General features: G+C 39.9%; 2 long non-coding RNA genes across 2 annotated transcripts; one reads left to right on the top strand and one right to left on the bottom strand.

Annotated features, from left to right (window-relative positions):
* Positions 1-2,941: 2,941 nt before the first annotated feature.
* LOC139083363 (uncharacterized) lies at positions 2,942-9,908 on the bottom strand. The gene is made up of 3 exons (XR_011540019.1): positions 9,685-9,908; positions 4,523-4,620; positions 2,942-3,176 (listed from the first exon to the last, which is right to left on the bottom strand). It is a non-coding gene; the product is annotated as an uncharacterized lncRNA (long non-coding RNA).
* Positions 9,909-10,056: 148 nt separating this feature from the next.
* Positions 10,057-24,210, top strand: LOC139083364 (uncharacterized). Its single transcript, XR_011540020.1, has 3 exons — positions 10,057-10,214; positions 17,627-17,849; positions 24,123-24,210. It is a non-coding gene; the product is annotated as an uncharacterized lncRNA (long non-coding RNA).
* The last annotated feature ends 453 nt before the right edge of the window (positions 24,211-24,663 follow it).

A 24,663-nucleotide genomic window follows, 5' to 3' on the forward strand; every position in this document is an offset into this window, starting at 1 on the left:
TCTCACTTACAGTGGATATTTGGATATGGATAATAGGTATTTAGGCAGTGGATTTGCAAACCAGTCATATTGCAATTATAGTAAAACAAAAAATCTAGCTACTAAAACAAATAAATTGAGCTGTTTAGGGTTATTGAAATTAAATTTAAGAAGGAGAGAAAAAGCTGGACATATGGCATGTGTGTGCGTGTGTGTGTATGTGTGTGACCGCACGCGCGCACGTGTATTTCTTCATGAGTTTCCAAACAGCTGTGAAGAACCATGTTCATGCACAGCCCGAGTAGCCAGGGTGAACAATGTCCTTCACGTGGGTTTAATTTGCTTTGTAAACACGAGTGTAATTGGTATTTAAGAGGCCATTCTAAATTGCCATCGCCCCCTCTGTCTGAGCATTAGTAATCTAATTTTTCTGCAAAGCATGTTGTGGTTTGATAGACAGGTCTCCGAGGACTGTCTTGCATGTCAGCATCAGTGAAAATGAGTTCTGAAGTGTAGCCACACCCCCACACACACGTGGAATTCCAATCACCCAGGACTCATAGATCCATTTGCCCTGCGTTTTGCTGAGGATGGGTAATATATTCATTTGCTTCTGGCTAGAAAAATATATATCTATACAGTGAGAAACCGCTAGTGCATATTGATAGCATCCTCAAGGAGCTGTAATTGGGAGGAGTGATACGCTGCTTGTGTACACACCAGGGGACCTCAAGCTGCTGTCAATCTTCCTCACTCTGCAGCCAACTGGAAAAAACTGTCAGGTGATCGACCCATTCTCTCTTGTTAGACCTGGAAAATTAAAACCTACCTCTTTGACAAAAAGGGAATTTGCTTGCAAGTGCCACTGAGTCTTCGAGCTGAGAGCTAAATTTTATCTGATTAAAATCATTCCCTGTTCGCTTTCATGTCTACTTCTATTGTGTTTGAATAAATGCAATACATGTGTGTTCTTCTGTATCTAAATACTTAATTTAGTTTAGAAAGCAAAATCACAGGATGCAACTTCAATGTTTAAAGCGTAGGACTGGGTCTACTTACAGAGAAGTTGGCCATAAGCAAACGTGAACTCCAGCTCATAGGAGAGCGTAAGCAACGTACCCTGAGGCCCTAATCATCGCTGCTGAGTTAATTTAAGGAGGGGCAGCCAGTCCTCCAGGAACTCCAGCAGCCACCTGCATTCAGGACTGATGAGCCTGCTCCTGCTAATTCATAATCAGGTATTTGGTACTGCGGCATCCATGCTAAAAAGCCAAGGACCTTATGATGCCAACGTGAATGATGTTGGAGAAAATGTTTACCCTGGGATACACTGATTTTGTTTTCTATTAGTAAGAACAGTTCATATATTTGGGTGACTTTATTTTATTTACAACAGCTTTTCTCGTTGAATAGTTCCAGCTTTTGGAAACATCTAGGAAAGGATTGCTTGTGTGATAAAGAAAGTGTACCTGCTCCACGTATAATGCAATTTCTTACCCATTTTTTTTTAAATCTCCCCAGAGTATCTAGGGTATAATAGGTGCCCAATAAACTAGCAGTTGAAATGGTGAATGAATTAAATTAGGTAACGAACATAAGATGCCTCATTGCAGGTACTGCTTCAGGATGGCCCCGAATACCCTTGAAACAACACAATTACGATGTACTGGACACTGGCATTCATTAAAGAGTGCTCACATTCTCTGCTATGTCATCAAACGGCAAAGAGCATATTTGCCAACTGCCAGATGCTTTCCAAAAGGGGAGAGTCACCACATGTCTTCTCTGGTTTTCCTGGGCGTCAAATTTGCCTTCTCTCCCCAAGTCTGTCAGTCACCATCGTCCACAGGGCACATTGTCCCCCTCACCTCTTACTCAGCCACCCACTTCAGAGTGGGTCTCAGAGCCCCAAGCCTGGAACCTGGAGCCTCCAGCAACATCTAAAAGCACAGAAACGTGTCTGTGACCCTATGTGAACATAGCTGGGGGAATGTGGTCCCTCCTAGGCAGAGGCCACTTACAAGTATCTCCACATGTGCATCTTACTTTCTGATCTCATACCTCCCCCATCCCCATCTTCAACACCCCCCAACCACACATACAACCACAAAGTATAAATGTGCATGTGTAAATGTGCATGAGTGCACATACAGTTGCACATACAATACTAGTCTAACTTGCATAAGATCAATAAGATTGTGTAAAAATGCCATTTCATTTTATTAAAAGGGCTCCAAAGTACAATTCCATGGCAGAAATAATGGTTAAGTGTGGAGATGATGGAAGGGCAGGAATCACTACTTTAGAGTGAAAGAAAATTAAAATCACGTATTTGTTTTTCTTATTAAGGTGAAATTCACATAACATAAAATTAACCATTTTAAAGTGTACAAGTCAGTGACATTCAGTACATTCACAATGTTTTACAATAAAAATTATGTATTCTCAAGGACCCACAACGTGACAGTGGTTGAGAGAAAGGGCTTTGAAATTGCACAGCTCTGGTTTGAATTTTGGTTCTACTGACCATGAGCAGCAAAACCACTGGACCCAAAAGGACAACAACGTCACAGGGATGGTCCAAGAGCTAAATGAGATGGTACATCCAGGCCCTTATAAGAGTCCTTGAGGCATCACGCACTGCTGTTATCATTTGAGACCACCTTAAATACAAAAATAGGATTAAAAAAATAATCTTTTGGGAAAAGGCTATCCGTTATTATTTCAACATTCACTTCATTTTAATTTTTAAAAATTGACGGAGTATTTTTATTTTCTTCATTTGCAAGGATATACCAGATGGATGGACCAGATCAAGACTTGTGATTCATTTTCTAAGACTTTTGGAAATCAAATAGACTGAATTTTGCTGATCTTAAGTTACTTTTAACAACACCACCTCCAGACTCTGGAAAGGGGGAGCCCCATCATTGGGCCCCACACTTTAGACCAACAAATCACATACACAAAGAAATATGTTTATTAAAGAACACACAGGTGCCTCTGTCACTTGGGATTGGGTACAGCATGACCTGTCACCTGAAAGTCGCTGCTGGTAACTAACGTCTCTGGAGGCCAAGCCACTTGTCCTCTGTTCCTTCACAAAACGGACTGGTCCCAGGTGTGCAGGCCGTGAAGTGCCGTCACAGAGGATGCACACGCTTGACAGTGACGTGGGGTGGGAGTGGCGAAAAGGACTTAGGAAGATGAAAACAAATTAATTAACTCGTTAGTATTTTATTCTCAGCTAAAATGAATGCAACAGTTTTGCACGCTCTTTCCCTACAGGGCCCAGCTCCCGGTTTTCAACTTCTCTTCCTGCTCCAATTTGTGTTCCTGGAGTGAATTTGGGACAAATTAACAGGGTGTTCACAACAGTTGCCCTTGGTGCTGAGGACCATTTTGCAGCATTAAACAAATTTGTATTAAGCTTAAATTTGAATGGCTGTGGGTACTGATTAACTATAAGTGAAGTGTGAGCCCTCTTTGGATGTTGGCAAAGAGAAGAGCCTTGAGCGCTGGAATTGAGAAAAGTTTTATTTTTATAAAAAATTTAATCAGATTTAATTCACTTTTCAAAAAGTAAAAAAACATTCCATTTATATAATTTTAAAATTTTGATCATACGATTTGCATTTTTCTTTTATTTTTAGTAGAAATCTTAAGATATTTTAGAAGGAAAGAACTTTTTTATTTTTTCAGGTTTTTGTGTTAATTTTAATTGTATTTTTGACTAAAATATAATAAAATTTGTTCACTTCGAATATGATTATTTTTATTTTTCAAGCTTGTGGGTCATTATTGCAACAGATCATAAATTATGTGACAATTTTTATTATAAAATTAGAGATTTTGCTGAAATTATGGCAAGAAAAATAATTTATTGATTTATGAATTATGTCTTTATTTTGTCACTTACATCCAAATATTGCCACCCTCATCACACTGAATACCCAGACATATGTAACAGTAATTAGTAACTAAAGGTGACTAAAGTCACTTTTAATATTTCACAAATATTTATGCATATAAAAATACATTATTTGTCACCATGATGGTATAGAGCCAGCCCTGGGGGTCTAGTGGCTAAGATTCAGTGCTCTCACTGCCACTGCTGGGAGTTTATTTCCCAGTCGGGGCACCACACCACCCATCTGTGGGTTGTCATACTGTAGTGGCTGCGTGGTGCTATGATGCTGAAAGCTATGTTACTGGGATTTCAAGTACCATCAGTGTTACCCCTGGTGGACAGGTTTCAGTGGAGTTTACAGACTAAGATAGACTCAGAAGAAGGATCCGGCCACCCACTTCCAAAAAAATTGGCCATGAAAATCCTTTGAATAGCAGCGGAGTATTATCTGATAGAGTGTTGGAAGGTCAAAGGATAGTACAAAAAGACCAGGCAGGATTCTGTTCTGCTGTACACAGGGTCATGAGGAGCCATGACTGACGACTCGACAGCACCAACAACAATAAACGAAGGTATAGCTACAATATAATTTTATTTAAAAGTTTTTTTAGCATGAGTGATAATTGTAAATACTTAGCCATTCAGTGTGTGACTCCATGTGTCCTCTCATCCCAGGCTCCGAGAATGTTAGCGCTGAGCATAACCTTCTACATCTCGAACATTTTCAAACACTGAAATTGAAGCTAAACTCAATGGTAAGATTTTAGGGACACAAATCTCATTCAATAAATTAAAATAATCTCAAATTACTTCACAACTTTTTAATTTAAGATGAAAATATACATTACTAATTTTAATCTCAAAATATCTTAATTGGAGTAAATTCTCAGGTCTAATAACTTTATATTTCTTACTTAAATATTTGGAAAAGCAGAGAAAATAAACACCCACATAGCCCCCATCTCTCCAGCTTTACTAAATCAGTTTTGCTGTATTTGTTTTAGATTTTTTCTTTTTTTTTAATAAACAAAACATTACCGAATCAGTTGTTTCTCCCTGTGTACCTCTAACCTACCCAATTCTTCTTGCTCCTCCACAGAGCTAATCAATATCCTGAATTTGGTATTTATTATTTGTATACCTGTTTTCACATGTATTCCCACTTTCACTACATACCCATATATTCATACAAAACATACGGCAATATTTTGCATGTTTTAAAATTTTGTAGAAAGATACAATAATCACAAGCTTTCACAAACAGCTTTTTTTTCCACTCAAGATCATGATTTTGAGACTTACCAGTGTTGACACATACCATATTCATTAATTTTAATTTTGTATTGTCCTCCATATTTTTGCTCTACACGATTTATTTATCAGTTGTCCTGTTGATAAATGCACCAGTTTGCACTATTTTAAACAACACTGCTATGATCTTCATTGAACATTTCTCCTCGGCCATGTATGAGAGACCTTCCCTAGGCTGTGTACATCTAGAAGTAGAATTGCCGGGTCCTGGGGAACCCTCACCTTCAACTTTTCCAGCCACCACTAACTGCTGTCCACAGTAGCATACCAACTAATACTCCCTCCAATAAGTAACATTGGCTCAGTTATTCCAAATGCCAATACTTGGTTTCTTCATATTTTTTAAAATTTCATTTTCCATTTTATTCTGGGGCTGTATTTACTCTCCATTTCTTTTGGAACGAAGCATTTAAAAAGAAGTCTTTTTATATTTCATCCAGGCTCTAGGTGCTTCTGGTAGGAGGATTTTTAGAAGTGCTCATCAGTTATACGACAGAAATAAAGCGGATCAGTCAGGGAAAAGTCACAAAGCAGAGCTGTATTGAAAACAGGGAATTAGTCACCAAGGAGACAGAAGAGAGAAGGGAGGCCCTAGAGCCCCCAAAGACGAGTGAGTGCTATGCAGATGAGGAAGCCACCATCACCCGGGGCTGGGCCGCTGCAGCTGCACTTTCCCTCGGTCACTAGAGGGACCAAGTGGCTTGTGCCCGGGCGTGAAGATGTGCTGTTGCAGCTGTTGCTGGAAGCAGTATGGCTATTTTCTCCCTTTCACCTTCCAATCTTGTGCCACTGTCTTCTAATGCAGAACATAATTAGAACCCAGTTGTCAAGACTAAGAAATGTAGTTTGCGGGCGTTTAGCCCCCGAAGCATGGAAGAGCAGGAATGGATTTAAGAACAAATAAATGTCCAGCAGGCCAAGTGAGCTCATTTTTCTCTCTGGAAGCTTCTAGGATCCTGTATCTAGCATTCTAAAATGTCATAATAATGGACCTTAATGTAGGTTCATTCATTATAATAGCTATGTGGGGGGCCACTTTGATGGAAACATGTCTTTCAATTATAAGAAAAAAAGAATTAAGTGGAACTACCTGTGTCTGCACAGATAAATCTTATAAATATAATGAGAAAAAAAGCAAATTTCAGCACAGAATATATAACATTATATCATTTATATGAAGTTAAAATACATACAAATCAGGACAATGTATTGTTTATGGACACATTCTTATGCAATAAAAGTAAAAAAGCATGGAAAATTTAAACACCAATTATGATTATCTTTGCAAAGAAAACAGGGAAATGAGATTGGGAAGTGGTGGTCACGGAATTTCAATTTGTGTACTGTGTTCCACTGTGTTTCTTTAAGCTAGGTTGTGGGGACATGGGTAGTTTCATATCGTTACCTGTAGCATTTAGCATATCTGAAACATCTTGTAGAAAAGAAGGAAAAAAAGAAGATTGAAAACTCAAGCCAGTGTCAAAGAATTAGGAATCATAATGGTATCAGACTTCTTAAAATGAGCAATGGAAACTAGAATACCACGGAACATGCCTTTGCATATTGTGAGCAACTGAATTCCAACCTAAAATTCTATACCCAGACAAATCATCAAGCAAGTGGGGGAGGAAAATATAGACATTTTAATTCAACCAATGTCTCAAAATAATATTTCTTATGCAACTTTTATCAGAAAACTACTAAAAGATGTTTCATCAAAAAAAAAAAAAAAAAAAAGAAAGAAAGAAAGAAAGAAAGAAACCAAGAACTAGGAAGAAATAAGCTCCAGAAACAGAGGATTCAATACAACAGAGACATGAATGGACTTTACAGGATGATGAGGAAAAAAGACCCAGGATGATAGCTGGAAAGCAGGCCTAGGGCAGGGGTCAACAAACTATGGTAGCAGGATGGCAGTCTGTTTGTGTAAATAAAGTTTTATTGGAACACAGCTGTGCCCATTCATTTATGGATTGCTTAGAGCTGGTTTTTTGCTATAACAACAGAGTTGAGTACAACAAAAGTCTAAAATATTTACTATCATGTCATTTACAGAAAAAGTTTGTAGATCCCTGGCTTAGAGTACAAGCTTCCCAGTATGGAGCAGGAAGATGAAAGGAGGTTTTCAAGGGAAAAATAAAAAAAAGGAATTGGTAGATTATATTATTGGATGTGTTTGGATCTTATTGAGAGGAGCTTTACAGCCTTGTCAGAAAATTAAGAACAAACGAATGATAGGTGCATAGAAAATTAAACAAATAAGAAATAATGCAATTTCTAACTCACAGGAAAACCAAAAGTTGCACAAGAGAGTGTTTGTAATCATGGAACTGTAGGTAGCTTGTCTGTGAATAATATTTCAAAGGCATAATAATGTAAACACTTAATATTGATTTAGCAATATTAGGAGGATGGAAGAGGCAAACATAAGGGAGAGAGAAGAAAAGTGAAAGAGAACCAAATACTAATCTTTCAGAGCTGGGTGCTATTAGATGGTATATAAAATTTTTAAAATTAATATATAAAAATATAATCTTATTTGGAAATACAGAGATAAATATCAGAATAAATAGACATCTTGCATTATAAGACATGTAGAACTATCTGCCTTTGTTAACTATCTATATTTGATTAATCTAAAATATATAATCTACAACGAGATGACAACATTGTAAGTAACTCTTTATGAATTTGTTGAGGTTGGTTTAGAATGAATAGGCAAAGAACCATGAATCACAATGCCTAGCTTTTCCATGTTATTCTCTGGGGTCTACCTGCCTCCATGTTTAAACAGTGTACATATAAAGACCAAGTTAAGAAAAATAAGACAGGAAAGAAGGAGAGAGAGCAGGAGAGAGGGAGCAGAGGAATGGAGGAAGACAAGAATATTTATTTAGAGAAATTACAAAAAATTATTCTCCTATAAATATAATTCCATAAATTTTCTGCCCCTTCTCTTCATTTCCAGTTGGTTTTTAAAAATGGCTAATAATTACTATTGTATACCAACCACTGTTCTATGAACTGAGAATACAGAATTTTAAAAGACACATTATGTCTGGACTCCCAAGGAGCTTACCTTCTACTGGGAGAAGTAGGTAGAAAATAACAAACCAGCAAACACACAAGTTAGATGGTGATAAACGCAGAGAATTAAAGTAGAGTTCTGCCATGCATGACATCAGGGATCTCAGTGACAATGAGCCAGCAATACAAATATGAGGGGTAAAATCTTTCCAGGCAGAGGAATCATTTGTGCAAATATTCTAAGGAGCCAATAAGTCTTACAGGTTCTAGGAATAGAAAAGAAAGGATGCTAGAGCATAGCAAAAGAGGAATGAAATGAGGGTGAGTGGTCGACCAACAATGCCCAAAGGGGTGGCTTAGCATAATAAATATCACCTGAAGGGCTGTAACCAGAGGAGCCCAAGATGTCACATCCCTGGCCAAGCAGGACACTAAAGAGACGGGGCCACTTGCTCACAAAGAACCCTGTGTCTTTTGCAGCTATCTGCATCACCAATGCCTTCCTCACAGCCCCAAAACAATGGCAACCAGGATCTAGGACAATAGGGCCCTGACAGCAAACTGATTAGATTCTGCGCTTATTCTGACAAAGGACCACAAACAGGACTGGTCTCTGTAGATTAAGTCCTTGACTTCTTAAACAAATGGTTGATCCCTGGAGAAGCTCAAGTTCCTGCTCATCTGCACTTGGGGGTTCACAAGGGGCCAATTTGAAACTTTAAAACAAAATGGCCTGTTATACTCTAAGGAGTTGAAGGGGGCCATAGCATCACATATAGGAAAGGACAAACTGAGAACTCTTCTCCAGCTCCCCACACCAGTTACGTGGACATTTTGTTACGAGTGAGAATCCATCCACTCTGGACAGGTAAGAGCTGTTTTCTGCAACATGGGGGCCTCTGGTCGAATAAATAAACTCAGGAAGGAAACAAATGCTCAGTAACTATTTCCCAAGAAGTGATTTTATAAGGAGTTTGTTCAAAATTATGTTAATCAAGTCACAGGACTTCCTCAAGAGACTAGACTGTTTTCCCAGGAAGAAAATAAATCTGACAAGATCTTAGGTCAACCAGCTACAGATCTCTCTAGTAAATAAACAGAACCAGAGTCAGAGCATAACCATTTCCTTAAACCCATCCTTGTCCTATCTAGTGCCAGAAAAATCTGGGTATAGGAAAATATGTATTAGCCTGTGTCCAAATTCTGAACTGCTAGGGTTTTTAAGCTATATGAAGGGGCCAGGGATTTACGACTCCTTTCTCTTAGGAGGAGGAGTGGAGATGACTGATAGCGGGAAGTTGAGAGTAATGAGTAAAGAGGATTTTGAGAGAAAGACTGGGGAGATTGAGGAAACAGGTGTCAGATAAGAGGGAGCAGACAGACATGTAGATGATAACATAGATTTAGATACAGATAGACATACAGCACCCCAAAAGCCCCAGAATGTGAGAACTTACCCTCCCCAGAGCACAGCACAAGGGAATATGTTCGATCCATAAAGTCAAAACTTGGCCCTGCTTTGAGATGTTTATCAGATCCTGATCTCAGCTTGGTTGGTCTCCAGCAAGGGCTCAGCCTAAGGAAGATTTCAGGATGATGACACTTTCTCTTTGATCACTTATTGGGTCTAGTTCCCCGTGGATCATCAGCTGGAGAGGACAAGGGGCCAGCAGATGACTCCCAAGTCATGAGACCTCGAAGCCCATTATTCCCTCATTATTTGCCCCCCACACCTCCACCATGGGTGTGAAGTCATCCCCTGTAGCACAGAAAGGAGCAGCCATCTTATAAATCCAAGAGACACATTCTAAATTCCAGACTCACAGAACAAATCAATCAGAACACTAAGCAACCCTGAAATACTGTGCTTGATCACTTTCTATAATCCGCTGTAACGTGCTCCTAAACATACAGACCTCTTAGTGTATTTAAAATGATTCAGTTTACTAAAGCATAATAAAAAACTTCTTGAGAATCCACAGTTAAGGTAAGGTACAATTGTGTTTTTTTCTATGACTCAGTATTCCTGGATCTAACACTGAGTGATTCGTTACCTCCACTATTCTTCACATGGGTATTGTTGGTGCAAATCAATATTCAGAAGCAATTTTGAGCTCTTTTAAGAAGAGAAATGCCAAATACCTAAAAGAATTCAGGCCAGAAGTATGAATAATCTCTACCATTTTTTTTCTGTTCCATCTTGATTTGATTTTCACGAGAATCTTGTTTCAAGGGAATTCTGAGGGTACTAGTTGTAGATCAATGCTTAAAAAAAAAAAAAAAAGAGAAATGGGAGGGCCACAAGGGAAGGGGGTGGTGTGTGTTGGTAATTTGAGCAGGAGTAGATCGTTCTGCTGATTGTGTCTTTGTTTATATTTTCTAACTTTATGTAAAATGAAGGCCCTCTACTGACCAAGAGCAACAAAAACAGCAACAGGAATTATATGTCACAACATACGTAATTGTTTTCATATACATTTAACAATGTGATTGTGATTTCAACAATTATAACCTTTTTTCCCTTTCTGGAATGTGGGGATTTTACATGAGTATGTTGCTGGGGCACTTGCCTTCTTCCCCACTCCAAAATAGGTTTTTGCTGCTGAGGAAAGAAGTGAGACTCCATAAATTTCACGCAAGACAATGGAAATTTTATGAATGGAATAGAATTGTACTGGCCTAATGCATTTTAATAGCCTAGATTTTCCCTGAAGAGCTACAGTTTTGCATGGCTCATCTCATTGAATTCCACAAGATTTCTCTGAAACTTTAGCCCCCTATATATTTTTCTGTGGAACGTTCCCACTGAGAAGAGAGATGGTCAAAGTTAAGTAAGGAAGTAGATTGAGAAAAGTGAGAAAGTAATGCACCTGGCTTGTAATTTCGGTAGAAATTTAGATGCTGTTTGTATCAGGATGCTAATCACATTTAGGAGGCTATTCATTTTAATTGTTTTAGGTGGCAAACTGACACAAAGGGAGAAAGAGAAGAACACTGTGGAGAACCCGTCCATCAGTCTCTGGGTAGCTACATACTCAGAAAAGGCAATGAGGATCACATTAGTACCAGAAGAGTTCCAAGCTTTGTGTCAACACCCATATTTGTGCATATTCCAAAAGCCAGGGTGGATTGTTTTTTACTTCAAACAGTTGATTCTATGCTCATTTTTCACACGTTGAAAAATATTGTTTTCACAAAAGAATAAGTGCTTTCAAATCAGGTCAGAGTCAATGAAGAAAGTTGTGACTTTGAAGCAGATTGTCTGACAGATGTTGAAGGCCTGTTCTGAAGGAAGCGGATAGCAAGCAGGCCTGCACACTGGTGCTCTGTATGCCTACAGGCTGCGTACTTCAGGAGATTTCAGTAAAATACCAATAAGAAATAAATATTGTATGTATATTCAAAGCCATTTTTTCCTGAATTATCAAAATTATTTGTAACCAGCTGGAAGATTTCTCTGAGAGCTTGTTTTGTTGCCAGTTGATAGAAAAAGCCATTTCCCTCCTCCCCCCACCTCCCAGTCTAGCCAGGAACAATGTGAGCACGGTGTCCTGGCATCCAAGAGACACTGGCTGGATCCATTCGACAATATAAACAGCTTGACTTGTCACATAACCAGACCTTACTAGAAGAAGTGCTGTTTGTGAGAAAAGAACCGTGGGTGCCATAGCGTGTGGAGCCCTGTGTTCTAGGGCTCCTCCCAAAGTTAGCCCACCTTCAGTAGACTCCAAAAACTTCCCATAAGACTAGTCAGAAATATTGGCAAAACTCATACCTAGTGAAAGACTTACATCCACTTAAAAGGATACCTACAACTCAGTAATAAGACAAACAACAGAATCAACAAGTAGACAAACATTTGAACAGACATTTAACCAAAGATACATAAATGCTTACGAACCACACAGAAAGATGTTCGATAATATTAGTTATTAGAGAAATGCAAATTAAAACCACAATGAATTACCACTTCACACATACTAGAATGTTATAATGAATAAAAGAGGTAATAACATATGTTGGCAAGGATGTGGGAAAACCAGAACTTGATACACTGCTGATGGAATTGTAAAATGATGCAGCTAAATTGTAAAACAATTTGGCAGTGTCTCAAAAACTTAAACACAAAACTTTCATATATGACCCAGCAATTCTACTTCTATATATATACCCAAGAGAAGTGAAAACATATGCACAACAGAAACTTGCACACAAATCTTTATAGCAGCATTATTTATAATAGCCGAAAATGGAAACAATCTAAATGTCCATCAACAGGGCAGGGGATAGATAAAATGTAATATAGCTCTTGTAATGGAACAGTATTAAGTAGTACTGACACATGCTATGTCATGGACCAACATCATAAAGATTATCCAAGGTGAAAGAAGTTAAACACAAGAGACCACCATTTATAATATCATTTCAAATGCCCAGAAAAGGAAAGGCTATATAGAGAGGAAATATATTTTTGGTGGCTTCCTGGGACTTGGGGCAGGAATTGGGCAGGTGTGGGGGGTAACTGTAAAAGGGTATGAGGGATCATTTGGGGGGAATGAAACTATTCTAAAACTTATAATGATTATTGCATCACTTGGTAAAGTTACTAAAAATCACTGAATTGTACACTTGAAATGAATGAATTTTATAATATTAAAAAAACTCAATAAAGCTGTTGGAAGATGATGGAGGAAGACAGAAAGAAGGAGGAGGAAAAGGGGGATGAGGAGAAGGAGAGGAAGAAAAAGAAGGGGAAGAGGTAGAGAAGAAAGAGGAGGAGGGGAAAGTGTACAATTCAGTGTCATTAATTACATTCACAATGTTGTGTGACCATCACCACTATTTACAAAACTTTTTCATCATTCCAGACAGAAATTCTGTGTCCATTAAGCAATAACTTAGCATTCTCTCCTCCCCCAGCTCCTAGTAAATTTTAATCTGCTTTATGTATCTATGAGTTTGCATCGTCTAGATATTTCACATAGGTGGAATCATGCAATAATTGTATTTTTGTGTCTGGCTTATTTCACTTAGCATAATGTTTTCAAAATTCATCCATGTTGTGACATGTATCAGAATATCATTCATTTTCCCAGCTGAATAATATCCCATTGTATGTATATACCACATTTGGTTCACCCATTCATCTGTCTATCCTTATGCCAGTACCACAATGTCTTAATTATTATAGCTTTGTAGTAAGTTTTGAATTCAGAATGTGTGACTCCTCCAACTTTTCTCCTCATTTTCAAGATTGTTTTGGCTATTAAGGGCCCCTTAAATTCCACTTGAATTTGAAGATTGGCTTTTCTATTGTTGCAAAAAGAAAACTGTTATAATTTTGTCTGGGATTGTTTTGAATCTGTAGTAAGAAGCACCATGAAACTATCTTCCCACCTAGACTGCACTGTCAGAATCTGTCTAGTGTAACTACTTTAGAATTATAGACTATATTACAGGCTAGAAACTTCCAAGGGAAGACTTGGATCGTAAATTATGGTTAATTTTGGTCATTTTCAGCTTTTAGCTCAGCAGTGGTTACCCATTGCCCACTCCCTCACTCTGTGGCAGGGAGCTGTACACATGTTACTAGAGCAGCTTTCAAGTGGCTTTTTGGAGCCAAAGTGGCCATAAAGGACCCTGTTCTCAAAATATTAGGAATCTGTGCTCTGATCACTAATTACCATTTCTAATTTCAGAGGTACAGACAAAGAGGTGGGCAGCCACTGCTGTTGCACCTCCTCCCATTGTTACAAGCACCCACTGCCAGCTGAAGTGATTTCCAGAGGATTTAAAGTGCTAGCACCCCTATTTTCTTCCTTTCACTTTTTTCTTTTTCCCCTTTTGGGAGCCAGACATTACAGATTAGGACATTCAAAAGTAACTGCGTATATAGAAGAAATTAGAAAGTTACCACACATGTCAGGAGAAAGCACCAGCTTAGAAATGACCTGAGAAGATCTTACTTAAATTTGTATCTTAGGCCGATCTTCAGCACAGAGACAGCCTACAACAATTAAAAAACGAAAACAATAAACAAAACAAAAAAAGGAAATCCTTGGAGAAGGAGGAGAATGCGATTTCCAGAGTTACCACATTATTTCCAATATCCAGTTTTCAACAAAAAAACATAAAGCATACAAAGAAAGATGAAAGAATGGTCTATTCAAAGGGAAAAGTAAATCAACAAAAACTGTCCCTGAAAAAGACCTGATGGTGGATCTATTGGACAAAGACTTTAAAACGACTGCCTTAAAGATGCTCAGAAAACTGAAGGAAAATGTGAATAAAGTCAAGAAAGTGATGTATGAACAACTGAAAATATTGATAAAGAGAGAAAACCTAAAAAGAAAGCAAAAAGTAATTGTGGAACTTAAAAGTGTAGTAACTGAAATGAAAAATTCACCAGAGACAATCAATGACACATTTGAGGAAGCAGACAAAAGAATCAGCAAACTTGAAGATAGGAAAATGGAAATTATGGAGTCTGAGAAACATAAAGCCAAAAAGATTCAATAAAAATGAATAGAGCCTAAGGGAACTGTGGGACACCATCAGGAAGACCAACATATACACTGTAAAAGTCCCCGAAGAAGAGAGAGAGAAAGGAGCAGAGAGACTGTCTGAAGAAATATTGCCTGAACACTTCTCAAACTATCTGAAAGACATAAATATAAGCATTGAAGAAGCTCAATAAACTGCAATAAGATAACTCAAAGGCACTCACCCTTAGACATACTATAATCAAACTTTTGAAAGCAAAAGACAAAGAAAGTCTTGGAAGCAGCAAGATAAATGCAGCACATCAAATACAAGGGATCCTCAATAAGATTACCGAAAGATTTCTCATTAGAAACTTCAGAAGCTAGAAGGCAGTGGGCCAAAATGTTCGAAATGCTAAAAGAGATACATGATCAACCAAGAATCCTATATCCAACCAAACTGGCCCTCAACAGTGAAGGAGAAATTAAGACATTTCCCAGATAAACAAAAGCTGAGGGAGTTTGTTAGTATTAGACCTGCCCTGCAAAGGTAACAAATGCTTATAGGAGCCCTGCCAGTCAAAATGAAAGGACAATAGACAGTAATGTGAAGCCATATGAAGAAATAAAGATTAAATACACACTAACATTGAACAATCTGAAAATAAATATTAAGCAACACATTTTTAAATAACATATGGGTCAAAGAAGAAGTCTCAAGGGAAATTAAAACATTTTTTAACCAAATGAAAATGAAAATATAACTGATCAAAATGTGTGGGATGCAGCAAACAGTGCTTAAAGATAAATTTATAGCATCGAATGCATATATTAGAAAAGAAGAAAAGATATACAATCAATAATCTAAGCTTTTATCTTAAGAAACTAGACAAAGAAGTGCACATTAAATCCAAAATAAGAGAAACAACAAAAATTAGAGCAAAAATCAATGAAACTGAAAACAGGAAATTAATGAAAAAGTTAATGAAATCATATGCTGGTTCTTTGAAAAGATGAATAAAATTGATAAACCTCTAGCCAGGCTACACAAGAAGAAAAGAATTCTCTCACACTAATTACTAATATCAGAAATGAGAGAGAGTCAACCACTATAGATCAGTGACACTAGAAAGATAATAAAGAAATATTATAAATTACTGCATGCCTACGAATTTGATAGCTTAGATGAACTGAACCAATTCCTTGAAAGGTACAATCTACCAAAACTCATGCAAGGAGAAACAGATAATATAGCATTGGATAGAATAGAAATAGATAGTAGAATAGTGAACATAACGCTGAAGATGAACAAAGTCAGAAGACTGACACAACCCAACTTCAAGGCTTACTATAAAGCCACAGTGATCAAGACAGTGTGAAACAATAGACAAACAGATCAATGGAACAGAAGAGTGAGACCATAAACAGACCTAGATAAATGTAGTGAATTGATCTTTGACAAAGGAGCAAAGGCAATTCAATGGAGAGAGGATAGTCTTTTCAACAAATGGGGCGGGAACAACTGGACATTCACACACAAAAAATTAATCAGGATACAGATATTACATTTTTCACAAAAATTAACTGAGAACATATCATAGATCTAAATGTAAAAGACAAAACTATAAAACCCCTAGATGATGACAACAGAGAAAATCCAAGTGGCCTTGAGTTTGGCAATGACTTTTTAAATACAACACCAAAAAGATGATCCATGAGAGAAAAAATTGATAAGTTGGATTCAAAATAATAACTTCTGCTCTGCAAAAGATGCTGTTAAGAGAATGAAAATATAAGCCACAGAATGGGAGAAAATATTTATAATTGCCAAAAACTGGAATCAGCCAGGAAGTTCTTCAATAGATGAATCGATAAACCAACTGGTACATCCATTCAATTGAGTATTATTCAACAATAAAGGGAAATTAATTATCGTGAAAAGACACGTAGGAATCTTAAATGCATGTTTCTAAGTAGAAGAAGCCACCTGAAAAGGCTGTATACTTTGTGATGCCAACTATATGACATTCTGGAGAACACAAAGTAATAGAGTTAGTAAAAAGGTCAGTGGTTGCCAAGTTTATTAGGGGAGGGATGAATAAGTGGAGAACGGGATATTTTTTAGGGCCATGAAACTCTTCTGTACGATACTGTAACGGTGTATTCATGTCCTTATACATTTGTCAAAACCCATAGAACGTGCAACACAAAGAGTGAACCCAATGTAAACTATGGACTTAATAATAATTAGTATCAATATTGGTTCATCAATTGTAATGTACCATACTAGTGCAAGACGTCGAGAATAGGAGAAATCATCTGGGGATGGTGAGAGTGTTGATGGGAACCCTGTACTTTCGATACAATTTTTCTGTAAATGTAAAACTTCTCTAAAAAATAAAGTATATTAAAAATAATGGTCTTTTTATTCAAAGGAAATCTTGTATAAACACTAACATGTACAACAGGCAAAAAAGAACCTGTTTACCAAAAGCCTAGGCGATTTAACCATTGTGTCCCAAATTTCAGCCCTCTGTATCCTGCTCTGTCCTACCCCTGGAGGTACTGATGAGAATTCTGGAATGCCAGACACACAATTTGAAAGCTCCTGAACAATGATCTCTTAGGGCCTTACCTATACCAATATCCCATGACTCCGGTATTTTCTTTCCTTATGATGGAACCAAAAGAGAAATGTTAGCTGTAATAAATCTGAATTCAATAATAGCTGTATTTATAATGTACACACAAGCCAGTCTAGCCTGTCTTCTTTACTACGGGGATATTTCAGTGATTCTATTGTTAATAAAGCCTTTTAAAAATGCAAAGCACTCATTGCAAAGCAGTTTGATGAAATTGCAAATCCTTAGCTTAAACAGCATCTTTCTTTCTCATGATCCATTTTCCTGAAATGCAGATGGCAGGTGTCCTCATCTGTATGTGCTGCACCAACAACATTCTTGGAAGGGAGCGGTCCTACCAAACGACGACAGTCCTGAAATAGATGTGGAATCCACTGATGCAGCACACAGGGGAATGCCACCGGAAGCTCTGATCAAAGGGGACTGTGAGCTCCAGAATTCCTGATTGCGTTCATCACAGATGCCAAGTCTGTCAAATTCTAAAGCAGGAAGTCAATGGTGAGTCTAGAGATATTCACGATGAAAAAATGGTGGTGGGCTCCAGAGCCGGAAGCAAGTCACCCCATGGATATTTTAACACAGGTAAATCTGTCTCTACGAGTCATTGGATCTACACAAATTTGATGATGGACTTTTAAGTTACATCTGGGTTTCGCTAATATATAGCTCACTTTATGACAGGGTTGCCTGGCCAGATGAGAAGGAGTTAATTATAACAGGACAAGGTAGATTGAATTAAAAGCTAAAATAATATCCGCTTTGTATGTAACATAGAGATAGAGGTTGGGGAATGAGCTATAGAAGCTGGTAATGAGGGAACGTTCAGCCAGAGAAAGAACCGAAAACTAAAATCTCCAGAAATAAGCCACATTCCAGGAAAACAATCAACATAGGATCAATTCAAAGGCCAGAAATAGGTCACTTGGGAGAAACCAGGCTGGCAGGCAACAGAGAGCAAGCAAGAAGAAAGTCCATCAGCGGCCATCTGGATGCTTTCCACAGAGGCATTCCCAGGAATGTGTGTGATGTGTGTGTGTCTGCATGTATGCATGTTTTGGGTTGTAGACTGAGAAGGGGGCTCCATTTGAATGAGCAGGATCTGACTTTATTCTTGCAGGTAATACGCAGGCAAAGAACATAAGCAGAATAAGACCTATGTCCAGAAGGTTCATGGAGAAGCCTGGTTCTAAGACCAGGGTTCTGTCCTCATAACCCTGAAGAGCATAGTTCTAGCACACAACTGAGCAGAATCACACCAAGACTGACCCGCAGTGAAATCCCCCTCAGGCGCAAGACTGACCTTGGAACCTAGGTCAGAACTAGTCTCACTGGTCAAATATACTCCATCCCTCGCTGAAAAGAAGGCCATAGGAGAAGAAAAGACAAATGGATGATATGTTCACTCATTCATTCATTCAACACATACTCATTGAATGCTACTGTATGCATGTAAGTATACAGACAGGAAAAGAGCTGAGTACACAGAGAAGAAATACACACAGCCTCTGCCCTCACGCAGCTTGCATGGGCATATCATTGGCCTTTAGGATCAAATAGTGAGCCTCATTTTTTCTAGGCCATTTGCTTTATCCATCCCAGCATCTAACTCATTCCTCCAGAACCAAGCATCATGACAAAGCATCCTTAAGACATCACCCTTGGTGACATGTTCGTCCTAGTTTATTAAACAGAGAAATGTGACTGTTTAAAAACATTTATCACTTTAAGTGGCAGCTGTTGTTAGGATGCCCAGCATGGAATATCTAATCCTTATTCTACTCTTTAGCATTGATTCAATAATTATTTATTGAGAAGCCTGTTATGTGCCAGGCACTATTCTAGGTGCTTGGTGTGCGTCAGTGAACCAAACAGTCATCCTATAGCTGACATTGCAGCAGGAGAGACACAATAAACAATAGACATAATAAGCAAGTACATTAGATAGTATGTCATATGATGGTAAGTCCTATGGAAAAAGTAGATCATAGTGACAGAGGTCAGGAAAACGATGGGTCACAGTGTAGGCAGATTACAGTTTTAATTAGGGGGCTCAAGAGATTGAAGAGATCTCACCTTATTGAGGAAGTGACCTTTGGGCAAAGACTCAGAAGCAGTGGAGAATTTAATGATGTAGTTATCTGGAGAAAGAGCGTTCCAGTGGAGGGAACAACCAGTGCAAAGGTCCTGTGGTGAGGAAATGCCTGGAGTGTTCATGGTGCAGCAGGAGCCCAGTGTGGCCAGAGGGAGAAGAATGAGGGAGAGTAGTAGAGAGTAGGAGATGAGAGCAGACAGATAGTGGGGGTGAGGGGACAGATCACGTCAGACCTTGTAGACCAATGTAAAGGGTCAGGGTTATTAGACGAGAAATGGTGAACCTTTGTAGGTTATGATCGAAGAGGTGACATGATCTGATTTATGTTTCTGAATCAGACATCATCGGCCTCATCCAATCCCTTGGGCCCTCCTGTGCACCCCTCCCCTGGCTGCTGTGTGATTTTCCTTCTAACAACCATACCTGTGACTCTTTTCTGACGACCTGTCTTCGAGCTACTGTAGTCTGGACCCCAGCACAGAGGACAAGAAGTACCGGGGAATTTGCATCTGTCCAGGTGGTCTGGAGCCTGTAACTAATTAGTGCCCAGCACACTTTCCTTCAAGTTGGACAAACTCTAGGGCATAAATGATCCTCCAGGGCACCCCTGCAGGATCAGGCCAGGGCTGGGGTTTTGCTGAAGTCACACCCAACCCTGCCCTGCTTTCTTCATCCCCTTATTGGCTTCTCCTGGGACCAAACCCTTACATAACTCACGTGTGCCTGAATTGTTATCTTTGGGTCTGCTTTAGGGGAAGTTTCAAAGGATACGCAGTCTGCATAAGTAGGCAGTGGGGGCAAGGGAAGAATCAGGCAGTCCCGTTGGGGTACTGCACTAATCCAGGTGCGGGCAGGGGAAGGCAGAGACGCGAATAGAGTCAGGATATGTTTTGAAGGTAGAGATGCCAAGATGTGCTGATGGATTAGAGGTGGATTTTGAGAGGAAGAGAGAAGGTTCTTGGCTGAGTTTCTGGACAGATGGACTTGCCATGCCCTGAGATGAAGAAGGATGCTGTGGAGCAGGCTGAGCGGGGAAGAACAGGAGTTTGATTTTTGATATGTTATGTTGCTGTGTCTAACAAGCTGGCAAAGCTGCTGTAGGCAGTTGGCTACTGTCAGGCGGGGCTCTCCAGGATACAGACACTGAGACAGCATTAAGGGCTCATAAAGTTTATTGGGAACAAGACTTGTTATAAATAAAGGGGGAATAAGCAGGATTTGGCAAGATGTACAGCCTGGGCAGACCTGACAAGTCTTGGCCAAGCAGATTGGATGCTCTGGACTTAGGTTTGCCCGTTAGAGATTTCCCACATTGGGCAGAGATGGCCAGGCCCAGGTATCCTTGCCGTCTTCAGTCATTGGCTGGAGACTGGCTACAGAGAGCATGGCCTCAGCTCAAATGATGCAGTAGATCCTGATGACGCTGAAGCTAGAGGTAGGCAGCCAACTGTACTCCTTGCAGCTGAAGGGCAAGTTCTCTCTTGAAGGGAGATGTAAGCGATCCATGGTGCCAACATAATAGAATAGTGTAGAATTCAGGAATGTGATCTAGGCTGGAAATATGAATTTTCCCATTGTCTGCATATAGAGAGCATTTAAAGCCATAAAAGGGATTGAGATCACAAGCAGAGTTTAGAGAGAGGCGGGGCCAAAGACCTGAGCTTAGCATTGCAAAAACAAGAATGTAGAAAAAGGACCAGCAAAGGAGACTAAGGAAGTGAAATTGAAGAAAAACCAATAAGTATCGGGGATCTTGGAAGGTGAATGAGAACATAACAAACGCTGCTCACAGTCAACTGAGATGAGAACTAAGAACTGAGCAAAGGATGTAGCAATGGAGGTCACCATGACCTTGGTAAGAGTCTTTTCAAGTGGAGTATGGGGACAGAGCATGGCTGGAGTGGCTGTGAGGAAGAACAGGAGGCAAGGGATCGGGGACCGAGGGTGAAGACAACTCACCTGAGAAATTTTGCTCTAAGTGGGGGCAGAGAAGAGGGATGGTAGCTAGCTGAGTAAATAGGTCAAGAAACCTTGATTTAGGTTGTTGTTTTCAAGATGGAGGTGGCATCAGCATATTTTGATGCTTAAAGGTTTGTGACTCCCCCTTCCTGCAGTAAATAATGACTTTATTCACAAAGAAATGCTTGTGAAAGGAAGCAAAGGGCATATTGGCACCTGGCACTGTGTTTAAACCTCTGGAGAAAAGCTCAGTAGTTGTGTCATGCGTATTTTATACAAGCTATGGAGCTCGCCTCTCAAAGCCAAGCCCAGGATAATCACCCAATCTGATATTTTCAAGCCTGCAACTACACCCTTTGCATACTCTAGTCGATCTCTTGGCTTAACCATTCTGAGGACATTTGGGGCCAACACTGCAGTATCCACACTGCACATTTTCAATCAGACCTGAGCGACACCACGCATTAGTTGAAGCACCACCTGGCGCTGTGAATGTTGATAAAAGGAAAGGCAGAAGGAGGATTACACCTGGTGATGTGGAAAATGAAAGAAAAAATCCCTTGATTAAAAATTCAGCACCTTTCACCTTCTACTGAGCTACTAAATACCCTTAGGTTTCAGCCCGTTATGGAAATGCAGCCTCCTTCAAACAAAGTCATTTAGGCAGGATGTTAGACAGAATATTAATCCATCCAAGAAGCTGAGCATGGGATGTCAAGGAGAACAAAATGAGGAAAATGGGAAGAATTCAGAGGGCTCCTCAGGACTCATGAGTGTGGATGCTGGTCAGTATCCCAGTGTTGTTTCCAGCAGAAGGCACTGTCCTCACCCCAGAGGGCATGGCCCATCACCAGTGGACAAAAACACAATATGCCCAGGAGTTCAAGAGCAATGGCTCAGCAATCCTTCTTCCCAATTATGCCTGCCATAGTTGTTTCCAGTTCCAGAAGCACATGGATTTCCTTGCAGCCCAGTTAGCACCAGCTGAACAGACTGGTGCCTGCTCAGAGCCAGAGGGAAGAAGAGGAGAAGAAAGATGAAGAGGAGAGGGCAGAGGAAGGGGAAGAGGAGGACTCAGGGGGCAAAGAAAATCGGCCACATCATGTCTTCCTTTCCTCCCAGTCTGTTCCTCTCTGCTCCTCCCAATTTCTCAAGCTGGAGAACCAGGGGTTATGCCCAATTTCCTCTTCTCCCTCACTGCTGTTCCCCTAGTCCAAGCACCCCACACACTGCACTTCCTGAGTCCGTAAGGGCAATATCTGACACTTTAGCCATCACCCTACTACTGGCTCCCTCATTACCACCACATAGGCATACAGACTGCAGACATCAAGAATCAACATCCATCTTCTCCACTGAACCTTGGAAATCTTAGCACCTCACTCCTAGAGGATATCTACCATCTGTCCCTTATCCCTCCCTCCTTTCTGTGGTTACCATGGCTATCCTAGTCCAGGCCCACCTTGGCTTCTCTGCCTTGTCTCCCTCAAGTAGCACCTCACAAAAGCATTTCATCTAAAAGTCAGTACCACCATGTCACTTCCCCGTTGAACATCCTTCCATCCTACCATCTAATAGAATCAAGTTCCAGATCCTGGGCCCTCCAGGTCAGACCCTGGTTAAGCCACAACTTCTGCCCCTCCTGCTTCTGCAGCAAGTTACTCATCATCTCTGTCCTCACACACTGCTTCTCCACTCATGCCTTTCCGGGTACCTGAACCACCTCTCCTCCTAGCCCACCACCCTTCTCTATTTAGGTTGCCTTGACTAAGGTCTTCCCAACCCCTATGACACAATGGGAAGTCACTTTCTCTCTCACCATGCCTACCATGTTGTATTATCATCATTATCCTGCTTAGCGTCTGTCTCTCCTTTAGTCTGTGGCTCCCTAACGTCAGGAGCTGACTCTTCCTTTTTACTTCCAGTTCCTAAGTGAGTATGTGGCACATTGTAGGAAACTAATAATAATCATAACAGCGGGAGATTAATGCTTACAGCAACCCTACAAAGTAGTTACTCTTATTCTCATTTCAAAGAAGAGGCAACTGAGTCCTTGAGAAGTTAATGATTTGCTCCAGGTTAAACCAGTGATTTGGCCTGCAATAGTCTGATCCCTGGAAACAGGCTTTTAAACCCTACCAAATGACTATAGTAGGATCCGTCTAAAGCAGGGGGTCACAGGAACTGCAAGGGCTGTAGAGGTGCCTGGTGGTAGCTCCTCCTTGGCACCCAGATGTCCAGCAGCCCTGGATCCAAGAGATAACTTTGGCCATGCTTCATGGAGGGTATTTCAGATACCAAGACCCCACATAGTAAAGTTAGAGGCACAAAATGATAACTACCAAAGCCCTCTCTACTCTTCTCTCTTGTGTCTTTTGATAAAAGTTCTGTTCATCATATAATGAGAGTTGCAATGGGGTGGGGGAAACTAAACGGGGAGGGAATTGGAGATGGAAAAAATATAGAAAAACCCATGCAAACTTCAGAAAATGTACCCAGTGCAACTGGCCTTGAAATAGAGGCTTTATAATCCGTTCGTTATGGACTGAATTTTTGTGTCCCCCTAAAATTCCTGTGTTGAAATCCTAACCCCAAGGGTGATGATGTTAGGAAGTGAACCCTTTGGGAGGTGATTAGGTCATGAGGGCCTCCTGAATGAGATTAGTGCCTTTGTAAAAGGAACTCAGAGAGCTTTCTTTGCCCTCTTTCTGGCCTATGAGGATCAACCAGAAGGTGGCCCAGAAGAAAGCCTTCACCAGAACGTGAGCATGCTGGCACCCTGATCTCAGACCTCCAGTCTCGAGAACAGTAAGAAAATAAGTTTCTGTTGTTTATAACCCACCCAGTCATGGTACTGTGTTATAGCAGCCTGAACTAACGCATTGTTAGGAGATACATTTTAAAGCTATATTATAAGATTCCTTCATAAATGGAAGAAAGTATCCTATGGTCAGAACCCAGCACAGTGCTGGGCACATAGGAGGTGCTCCAAAAAGGGTATCTGAATAAATGATCAAACAGCCAAGAGTGGTTATACTATTTATTGTGAACATTTATTAATATTGAACATTAGTATCTATTGAGCTACAAATACACACGAGGGAAAGAGCATGGAAGAATTGGCTACTGACGGAGGACTGCTGGAACCCCGGCTTGGCTCTCCCCAGCAATTAGGATCAATTGTTGAATGGTTCACAACACATCAAAGCGGCTGAGTGGGCTCCTTGGCTGGGCCACTGTGCACTTACTTTAATTCAGTCT

The sequence above is a fragment of the Equus przewalskii genome, chromosome 1, assembly GCF_037783145.1.
Source record: "Equus przewalskii isolate Varuska chromosome 1, EquPr2, whole genome shotgun sequence".
NCBI classification, from domain to species: Eukaryota; Metazoa; Chordata; class Mammalia; order Perissodactyla; family Equidae; genus Equus; species Equus przewalskii.